The sequence below is a fragment of the Tiliqua scincoides genome, chromosome 3, assembly GCF_035046505.1.
Source record: "Tiliqua scincoides isolate rTilSci1 chromosome 3, rTilSci1.hap2, whole genome shotgun sequence".
NCBI lineage: Eukaryota > Metazoa > Chordata > Lepidosauria > Squamata > Scincidae > Tiliqua > Tiliqua scincoides.
Genome location: NC_089823.1, coordinates 134,242,547 through 134,253,726, shown reverse-complemented (window position 1 = coordinate 134,253,726; position 11,180 = coordinate 134,242,547).

The window sequence follows — 11,180 nt, the reverse complement described above, 5'->3', positions numbered from 1 at the left end:
TTCCTTCTACGTAAAGAACTGTGATCAATACTCAGTCCTTGCTCTGCATTATTGTGATCAAATAACGACAAACTGTGCACTGTCTGGCTTCTCAGGGGATCCCCAGGGATTTGGGATCTTTTCATTCTTCTGGAAGGGAGGCTTCCCCCAGGCAGCCTCCTTCTTCCTGCTTTTCCCTAGCCATAGGCAGTGGCATTCCCCTTGTAATTTCAGTTTCAGGGTAAGGTGGGCTGGAGGTGAGTGCCACTGGCTAAGCACTATGCCTTGCATCTATCCAATAACTACCACATGGTGGCAGTGGTGGAAGCAAAAACCCCAGCAACAGCTCCAAGTTTGAACTGTGGGCAGTTTTATTTTCTCCTCTCTTTTTTCTACTTTTGAAATTTGATTTGGAGGAAGCTGCCTCTCTCTACAAACACAGAGGGTGTGAATTGGCACATACATGGCTTGAATTAAAAACAAGCTTTAGAAGTTCCAGCACTCCCAAAGCCCGGAATTAAGGAACCTGTGGTTGCATCTCCTGCTATGGAAAGCGACAGGAAATGAGGGTGTGGCTTGCCATCCCCAGAAACCTCTCTGTTCCCCCCCCCCCATGACCTCAGCAGTGGAGAAGGATTCATGACCTCCAAATAAATGAACTTCTGGCTCAAAATGAAGAGTACGGGGTTGGAATTTGAATGGAAAAGGAAAATGGAGGAACAAATGCAGTGGGAGAGGGAGGAGAAGTAACTCATGCTTATGTTTATCTGTGATGTGTGATAAGTGAGGAGGAAGAGAACGAATGGCACCTGCAACTGAGATAAACCTCACTTATCACAGATCTAATCTGGAATTTTTGAGAGTGTCACACAGGGCACAAAGAGATGGAGCTGAAGTATTTCAGTGAAGACATTTGTGACCACATAATCTCAAGTAAATGGAACTGAAACAATATCCTCAGCAAAGGCTCTATCTAACAAAGGGTCACTGTTCAGGAAGAGGAAAACTGTGTGGCACTATTGTAGTAGGAGTCACTGGAACTGACAACAAGTGAGCAATGTCTTCTCTCTGGCGAACCACTTCCTGTATGAAGGGTATGCTGTTCATCATGCATTCTACTCGCCTGCAGTCTGTTCTCTCTTTAGACTACTTTCCTTTGGTTTCAGGTGTATGCAGCATGAGAATGTGAACTGAAAAGAAACCCAGGTGCTAAAGGAAGTGGGTCATGTTGATTGTGAACCTCTCCTCTCCGCACCTCTATTGTTATAATGGTAAATCATTGTCTTAATGGTAAATCAATACTTCAGAAAAGAAAAAAGGAACTGATCAGAAGCACACTAGCCATCTCTCATTTAAACAGAATGATCCAAACAACAGCAGCTTCTTTACTAGTCCAGCATGGGACAGGATGTTCTTGGCGGTCTTAGCCAATGTCGATTGTCACCTTAGCTGCCTATGCATTCTGTTCTTGCAAGCTCCTTGCATGCCAGTTTCCAACTGCTATCTCTTTGAATCAAAGCCCTACAAACTTTACTGTACATTAACTATAGCAGTGGCTGAAAAGATAAACTCTGATGTGAAAGAGACTCAGTAAGAATATTGTAGTTTGAGTAACCTGAATGTTGTTGTATTAGACTCCTGTTCTAAATTAGCAAATCTGGCAAAAGAGATCTTTAGGTTTAGCCCTTTCCTTGGTGCCTCTCCCAAATAAAGCATCTAGATTTGTAGGCTGCAAAATCAAAGCTTGAATGATTTGTTCAAAAAAATGCAAAAAATAATTTGCATTGAGAACCATGAAAGACCCCCCCCCCCAATGGGTCACTAAAGGTCAGACATGATTACAATTAACATTCTGCCCTGACTGAGGTACACCTTGGGGAGGCTGATTCTGCAAATCCCATTTTATATTTTAAAAATGGGCCAGAACCCAAAATCCAGCCAAAGTTAGTCATGACTATGCCCCATTAAGGAATGGGACTTCTGTTAGACCTGAGAAAATTGTTTCATTGGCTTAAATGTGATGAAGCAATGATTTACTTTTGCTGAGTTTGAGCCCTGATGTTTTTCACCTTCTTCTTCATCATCATCTCTATTTGGAAGAGACAAAGGGCGCAATCCTGAAAGTGCCCTGGACTAGCCCACCGGTGTTGCAAAAGTCTCTTGCGCTGGCCCACCAGTATTGCAAAAGTGCTCTAAAGCTCTTTTGCACCACCAGAATGTGAGAGAGAACCCCCAGAATTTAAAGTGTGTGAGCCCATTCAGACCCCCGTTTGGGCCTGGCTCTGAGCATAAGCAGAGTGCTTTGGCCAAAGTAGGCCCTATACCTAGCTACTTGGGTCAACAAGACATTTTAAAGATGCCCCCTGAATGCCCTTTTGTGTCTGTGTTAAAAAAAAAAGCAAGTCGTGTTGCAGCTAGCACCCCAAAAACAGGAAACATCTAGCTAACCGCAACAGACAGGTGGTTAAAAGAGAAAAGAGACTTTTTCCAGCATGCTTTTAGCCATTACAAGGAGGGAAAGAAGGGGATTTTTACAGTAAGAAAGATTTTACATGTTTTTAAAATGCCATATTTAGTAAGCGCATGCTGGACAAGAATTGAGTAAGGGGCTGTGTAGGCAGAGACAAAGCCTCACATGATATGCTGTTTGCCAATCAAAAGAGTATCCAAGGCTCTGCAATTTACATTGTGCCAATCAGAAGTCTAGCCAATGCTTTGCAATGAAAGCTTGAAAGTATATCTGTCCAGACCCCGAAAGAATCGGGGTCGCAGACTTTGGAAATTATTCCTCTGTGACTAGCAGCTGGCTGAAAAGAAATAAAACTTGTTTTCCTTGAAATCCTCCTGGTGTCCAGTTTCATCCTTGCCTGTAACCTGCAACGAGAAGGGGACTGGCACATGGACATGTGCCAGCCTTTGGAGGCCGACGGGGACCCGCTAGGCCAGGGCAAATGGTGAGTCCATGTCAGCTGAGCTTGGCCAGCATGGAGGTCTGAGGGGGCATGGGGAGGGCAGGAGGGAGGTGTTTCGGGGTGGGAGAGGGCAGGCAGCAGGCAGGCTCATGAGCAGGTGGGGGGGTAAGTGGAGGCGGGGCCAGGGTCTGGCCCTTATGCTGGATACTATCCCCATTCCTGGGCAGCCTGGGACAGCTCAGTTCTGCACCACATCTTTAGGTGGCGCAGATCTGAGTAGTCCTATTGGGGCAGCTTTTACCTGGGGTAGGGGAAAGCGATTCCCCTTGCTTCGGGCTGACCCTACCTTGGATGTGCGGCAGGCCCACTGGGCATAAACACAATATTCCATAGCAAGAGAGGGAGGCTGCTGTTTCTCTAACAGAATATCTACCATATCACTTATAAAACAACTCAGATGAATGTCCCAGATGAATGCCAGTGAACACCATCACTATGATGGGATAAAAAAGAAGAATGTAACTTTTAAAATGTGGCTCATGTTACCAGATACATAGTTCTATATAAACATGTAAATGGTGCTGGGTGCTTTCCAGGTGAGCACGACTCAGGTCAGTTATTCCAGGCCCTAATTGTTCTTGGGGATTCAGAAGAGGAAATATTCTCAAGTACAGGGTCGGTATGCAAAAAGACACTTTATTCCTTCTGAGTCTAAAAGCAAAGCATACAGAGCAAAGTAAAAACTTACAAAGTGTTATCAGGTGGGCTTATGGACTGATACAGCAGCGCACTGATGTTCAAAGTCAAATCTGGGCCCTAAGCGGAATTAATTGCAAAATTTTATAGGCTAACAACAGATCTTTATTTTCTCAGAAAACCAGTGCTAATTAACAAAACAAAGCAGACTAATTTACAGCAGAGTGATACATGTTACTGAAATATAAACTCTAGGTTCTCTAGGCTATCATCACTTGGAAGCATCTTATCACATAGGTTAAATAACTAATTGGGGAAGCTGAGGGGGCAAGTGATAACTGAATTTTCTGGAAAGTTTCTGGAGAAAATACTTCATAAAGTGCTTTTCAGAGTAACCAGCTGTGGTTGAGGTCATTTGGTTTTAGCTCAACTTCTTAGGAAAAGCAGTCATTGAGAAAGCTGACAGTTCCCAGGAGATGGGGAGACACACAAAAGATGGCCGACTGCCTGGATAGATGGTTGCCGGGCCTCACACCAGCTTTGTGGTGTTTTGAATTGGGCTGATGGAAGGGGAGCCTCAGGTCCCTCAGGCCTTAGGGAAAAGATTTTTCAGAGCAGCAGCAACAGCAGCAGCACACACACACATTCCACTCTTGCTGGCTGGCTTAGGAGAAGCTTTGCTTCCCATGTATATTTTGGAAAATGTCATGGCTGGTTGCATGCTGCTTTGGTCAGCAGGTTTCAACCTGTAAACAAGCCACATCTTGGGGCTTCCTGTCTTTGGAGTAAGCAAAGATGTTAGTGACACAAAAGATGTGCCTTCAACCTCTACTTTCCTCACCAAGCACATTTTAAAGTTAATCAAGAACTTGTATGGTAATTAAGGCACAGAACTTGAGCACTATCAAGGAACTCTCTACAGGTTTCCTTTGCAAGATGCAGAACAGTGGAGGCAGGCACCCATATTGAACTGAGGATAGACCATCAAGGCCATAATAAACTCATCCCACGATAGCATCAATGTGTACCGATGATAATTTTGGTTATAAAAAGCCGGGTTCATGGAACACTCATGGTTTCTGTTCTGTTTCTTGTTTGCTTACTTGCTGTTGCCCATGCTCTTGTATTGCTAAGCTGCATTGAACACCCCCATTCCCCCCACAAGAAAAGAACTGTTGTGCCAGCCCACATCTAGGACAGGTATCAGATCCCTCCCTTCTCTTTCTAACATTTCTCCCTCCTTCTGTGCTCTTTTCCCCATGAGTGCTATCACAAGCCATAGCTCCAGTGTCTGCTGAGCCACCTTTCAATGAAACCTTCACTTAGGGAAGCAATTTCAGCTCTCTTGCCTTGCTTTGCTCCACTCCCTGGAATCAGCTGCTACTGAGCTCTCCTAGGTTTGTTTTTCAAGCCCTTTTCTGCCTTTCTCCCCATATCCAAACAAGGAGATTCCTGTGTCTTTGCAACTCAGCCCAACAACATCTGCAACTCATTTCAACAGACATGAATAGGTAACCTTGGCCTTTGACAACGCTGACCATTGGCCCACCCACCCCCAACTTCTGTGTCCAATGTGCAATCGACAACAAACTTAGTATTCTATCTTTCCCCTCTTTTGTGTGTGTGGTGTGTGTTTGTGTATAAGTGCAAGTCTAGGACTCCTTAGTGTATTTTCCAACAGTTTAGGGCAGGAGTGTCAAACATAAGGCCCGGGGGCCAGATGTGGCCTGCAGAAGCTTTTTATCTGGCCCTCAGGCTCTCGGCAGCTGAGCAGTGCTGAGATGGGCTCTCCCATAACTTGAAATATGATCAAGAATTGTGTGTTTTCTGACATTTGCAGCTAATGAATTCCTAAGTGAGAAAAAGTGCTCATTTTTGGTTATTACCTGGTTAATGACATCACTTCCTGCCTAATGACATCACTTCCTGCTCACAGCAGGCATTATGAATGCTATTTGGCCCTCCGTATGAAATGAGTTTGACACCCCTGGGTTAGGGGCAGACCTGAAGATGAGCTCCGGGTCTCTAACACATGATTCTCCTTAATATTCCCTTCCCACTACTACAGAATCCTGGGTTAACTACCCCAATTTCCCCTGGTTAACCCTCTTCATTTCCCTGTACTATATTCTACTCCCCTCCCAGTTCTTCTCTCCTGTGTTTGACCTACTATGCACCCTCTTTCCTTGTAAGGATTTCCTCTTTCTTTTTCCATTTACCTAGAAACCGCTGATGTTGGGGGCCTTGTGTTGCATTTTCTTTTTGATTCTCCTTCCCTGGTATTGTATTTTTATCCCCACAATACGAGCTATATACTGATACCTTTAAACTTGCCTCCCTCCTGATTTCATACCATTCCATTGACCTGTGCCATGAAGTGTTGCACTTGGTCCCTGCATACACAATACATTTCCCTTGTGTGCACATGTTTTAAAAGCACATTCCATAATGCTCCAACCGATTTTAGCCTAGTGTATCACCTCAAACTTTTCTGCTACTCTGGAAACAGAAAGTTTACTGTGTGCGCAATCCTAACCAACTTTCCAGCACTAGCATAGCTGTGCCAGTGTGGCATGTGCTGCATCCTGCAGTTGGGGGACAGTCATGGAGGCCTCCTCAAGGTAGGGCAATGTTTGTTCCCTTACCTCAGAGTTGCATTACTCTTGTGTCGGTGCTGGAAAATTGGTTAGGATTGCGGCCTTTGTTAGTTTGTTGTTTCCTGATCTCTGCTTTGGAAGGAAGCTGTGAGTCTCACGTTAGCCCTGGAGGTTGGACTAACTCCTTCTAGACTTTATATTTCCTGTGTATTGCAGGTGGACACTTCTGCATGTCTATGTAGCCCTGTGTGTGTACTGAAACTGTCTTCCCCTTTTGATAGGCTGATTTAAGTTTGCAGGAAATTTCCTCAGCACCATTATTAGGTTTCACAAACTACAGACTGTAAGGGCTGTTCAAACATGCTTCCCTTTCCCCCTCCTCCCCCATCCTTTTGCTTATCATCTGCCTGATGAAGAATTCGACCCAATATGAAAGCTTGCCTTTTTTTACTTTGTATTAACATGGTATTGTATTACATGGATTGTATTGTACTGTATATTGGATTTCTCTTATTCATGACTTATGCCAGGATGATATACAACAGGATATTTCCCAAGAAGAGGCTGGGCATAAAGTAAATGTGAATCATTAAGATTCATCACAAGCAAAAGTGACTTCCAATTACTTGGCAGGTGCTGATCAAGGAGTAAACATGATTTCATTTCCTAGCAGTAAATTCCACTTCTCTTGTTCCTTCTTTACAATAATGAGCATAATCCCGCTATATCTAAGCTCTTTTTAATGCTATTAACCTCAACGTACAAATCAAGCACATGCTTAAATATTTCCTGTTAAAACTATAAGCACAACCAAGTGCTTAGTTTGGGTTGGATCATGTCCTGTGTACTCCTGAGCCTTTATTATCCCCAGTTCCAGGGCTGGTTCCCTTGGCAGGTTGCTAATAGCACATAGCCTGGGCACCTATGATACGGCAGTCTTTTATCCCTCAAAAATGTCACTGTGGTGGGTGATCTCAAAAATCTCTGTTTGTTCAAAGCCAGAACTGCACAACTGTTGACTCAGCAGTTCTTTCCAATACATTACCCAGGAACAGAAATCTTACATAGCAAATTCCCAAACATAGTATTGGCAGATACTTCAGCTATAGCCAGATTCCCATAGAATGCTATTAGGATTAAATGGCTAGATTCATTTGACAGTGTATGGCAAGCTGTTCTAAGATACTTTTACTAATCCATGTTTTTATTCCCACTCATTTCACATTCAGCTTTAGAATTAGACTTTATTGAATGCTTTACTTTTCTCTTCCATTTCTTTGTTTTTTATCTGAGCTTTCCATTAATTTCCTCAAGGTGCCTAACATAATCAAAGTTGAATAACAGAATTACAAAACCAATATGTGGCTCCTCCTCCCTCCAATCTATGCTCCCAGCAACCTTTTCTGCCTTGTGAAAATGTAGAAGTTAAGAACAGGGACCATAGTAAGAGGATAATAGAGATATGGTATACTAGGGCAACCACTCTTCTTCTTCTTAAGCTGTATTCAGTCGGGTTTGGTTTTCGGTGATCCTATGGACTAAGTGATGCCAAAGTTTTTGGTGTTGGACCATTTTTCACTTGCTCTATGTTCTGATTAATGTCAGCCTTGATGGTGTCCAGCCATCTTGTTCTTTGATGATCTGGCTTTCTTTTTCTGCCAACCATTCCAAGCACAATTGCTTTTTCCATTGAATTCAATCTCATGACATGGTCAAAATAGGTGAGCCGTTGTTTGGTGATTCTTCCTTCCAATGACATGTCCGGTTTAATTTGCTCTAGTACTTGCTTGTTGGTGACCTTTGCTGTCCATGGAATACGCAGGACTCTTCTCCAACACCATAGCTCGAATGAGTCAACTTTCCTTCTATCTGCTTTTTTTTGGTCCAACTTTCACAGCCATAGGTGACGATGGTAAACATAATAGTTCGGACTAATCTGCATTTGGTATTTAAGCTTATGTCCTTGCTTTTCCATATCTGGTTCATGCTCCTCATTGCTGTTCAACCCAATGCAATTCAGCGTTTTATTTCTGGGCTGCAGTCACCGCTTTGATGAATCTGTGACCTGAGGAATGTAAATTCTTGCACACATTCAAGTTCAATACCATCAACTGTTATCTTTACATTCGCATTCCTCGCATTGGACATGATTCTCATCTTTTGGATGTTTAGTGTAAGACCAAATTTCTCACTTTCTTCTTTTAACCTATTGATCAGGTACTTCAGGTCTTTTTCGGTTTCTGCAAGTAAGGTAGTGTCATCCGCATATCAAAGGTTATTAATGTTCCTGCCTCCAATTTTTATTCTGATGTTTGATCCACCCAGATCTAGCTTTCTGATGACTACTTTAGTGTACAGATTGGTGAAAGGATGCATCCTTTCCGTACTCCTTTTCCAATCTTGAACCAGGCAGAATCTCCGTATGCTGTTCGCACTGTGGCATTTTGATTCATGTATAGTGATTGCACCAGTTTCACCAGATGTTTTGGTACTCCAAGTTCTTCTAGGGCACCCCACAGCTTATCATGATCAACACAATCAAAAGCTTTCTTGTAATCTATGAAACAGATATAGACATCCTTTTGGTATTCATGTGATTTTTCTAGAATCCATTGTAAGTTCGAAATATGATCACGGGTACCATGACCCCTTCTAAAGCCGGCTTGTACATCTGGTAATTCTCTTTCTAAAATTGCTGCCAATTGTTTCTGTAAGATCTTAAGGAGAATCTTGCTGGTATGGGATATTAGAGCAATTGTACAATAGTTGGAGCAGTCTTTCGCATCACCCTTTTTTGGCAACGGAATGAAAACTGATCTTTTCCAATCTTTTGGGCACTCGTTGGTTTCCTAGATCTTCTGGCACAGTGCTCCAATGGTTGTAAATGGTACAGGTTACAGCAGTCCCACAGGGATTATGTCAATACCAGGGGCCTTGTTGTTTGCCAATTGGCTTATTGCCCAAATGACTTCCGCTTCAAGGATGGCTGGTTCTTTTGCCACTTCTCTTTCTTCACCATTCTGAGGGTGTTTTGCCTTTATGCTGTTGGCATAAAGCTCCTCTGTATATTCCTGCCATCTGTTTTTGACACTTTGCTCATTCAACAGTCCATTCTTGTCTTTAATAATACCTTTGCGTGCACTAATAGGTGTTCAAATTTTCTTTATTTGTGCAAATGCGCTCCTAGTGTAACCCTTAAAACAATCCTTCCCCAACCATTTGCAACACTCAACCCAGCGAATCTCATTATCCTTTCTTTTCCTCTGAAAATCTGAATTCAGCTTTCCTACATCATCTTTTCTACTAGCTACCTTCTTTTCTTTGTTCAGCTATACTTATGGTTTCATTTGAAAGCCATGTGCATTTTTTCTCTGACTTCTTTACGGTAAGCGTTCAACTGCAGTTTCTGCGATGGTTGATGCGATTTCCTGCCAAAGTTCTTCAGGTGTTTTTTTCATCTGTGTCAAGTAGTTGAAATCAATTTTTCACTTCAGCTGCATATATGAGAGGGATTTTGCCATCAACAAACTTTGGTGGTGCTGTTCTTTTGATGCTGTGCAATTTGACCTTAATTTTAGACACTGGTAATTCGTGATCTGATCCACATTCAGCACCTGGATATGTTTTTACATCACTGAACTGATCCCTTGACAACTACAAAGAACATAGTCAATCTGATTGCAATGCAGCCTATTTGGCGATGTCCACGTGTATAAACAGAGCTTGTGCTGTTGGTAATGCACAGCTGATTTTCATGACAAAATTCTACTAGGTGATCACCTGTATCATTCCTCTCCCCAAGTCCAAAATTTCCAGTGATTCCTGACTTTGCTTGATTTCCAAATTTTGCATTAAAATCACCCATTGTATGAATGATGTCTTTCTTGTGCACTTTGTTTAAAGTGTCTGGAAAGGTGCTGTAGACGTACTTAATATCATTTTCTTTTGCATCTATTCCAAGAGAATAGTAGAGATGTGGTATACTAGGACAACCACTCTACTCCTTCTTTATTTCTCTGGACCCACTCCCTACCTTTTCAGATGAGTGGATGATCAGGAATGGGGAAAGGAAGGAGGAGGAGCCCTCTAGGCAGGGGCTTAACCCAACAGCAGTAATAGAAACGGCTGCCACTGCTGCCACAAGAAGGGGGAAAGAGCAGCTGCCTGGTGCCAATAGTGACTGCTATCACCAATCATAAATACCATCTGAATTTTACTTAAACTCTCCCCTCCACGATCTTCCACACAGTAAAAACTGAACTGCAAAACAACAGTTATAAAATATAATAGACTGTGTTTAATACTCCATTTATACTCTATTAAATAGAGTATATCTAGGTATAGATACAGATACACACCCAAACAGATCTCAGTTGCATCCATTCTCACCCTCTTAAACACTTAGGCTGCAATCCTAACCACACTTTCCTGAGAGTAAGCCCCATTGAACAAAATAGGACTTACTTCTGAGTAGACCTGGTTAGGATTGTGCCCTTAAACTTCTGAATAATTGGTCTTAAGTGCAAATGTGTCTCTTTCATATTCCCTTATATCCCTTAACCATATTTATCTTCTTTTGGAAAACTCTGTCTCGAGGTTACTGTTAGCCTCTCTGGAGGCACTTTGAGATTGTTTGCTCTGCTATATAGTCAACAATCCCCAAACAATCATATGCTGCATTCGACCTCTTGCATTATAAATCCCGTCAATTAAGTTTAATTCTGGGCCAGGCAGAACTGGGCCCAAGATTGCATGTGTATGTGTACACTTGTATGGGTAGACACAAATGCATGTGTATGTGAACAGTGCTGGCTACACTGGACAGACACGAGAGGATAAATCCCTTGCTGAATTGCCATCCTTGTTATCCAAGCACATGTACAAGCATGTCTCACACATTTTTATTGTAAGTTTCAATGTGCCTGTAAAACTACTGTCCCAAGGGCATCCTTTTTCACTTCATTTAGGCTTTTCCCTGTGCCTTTCTCCAGTCAGT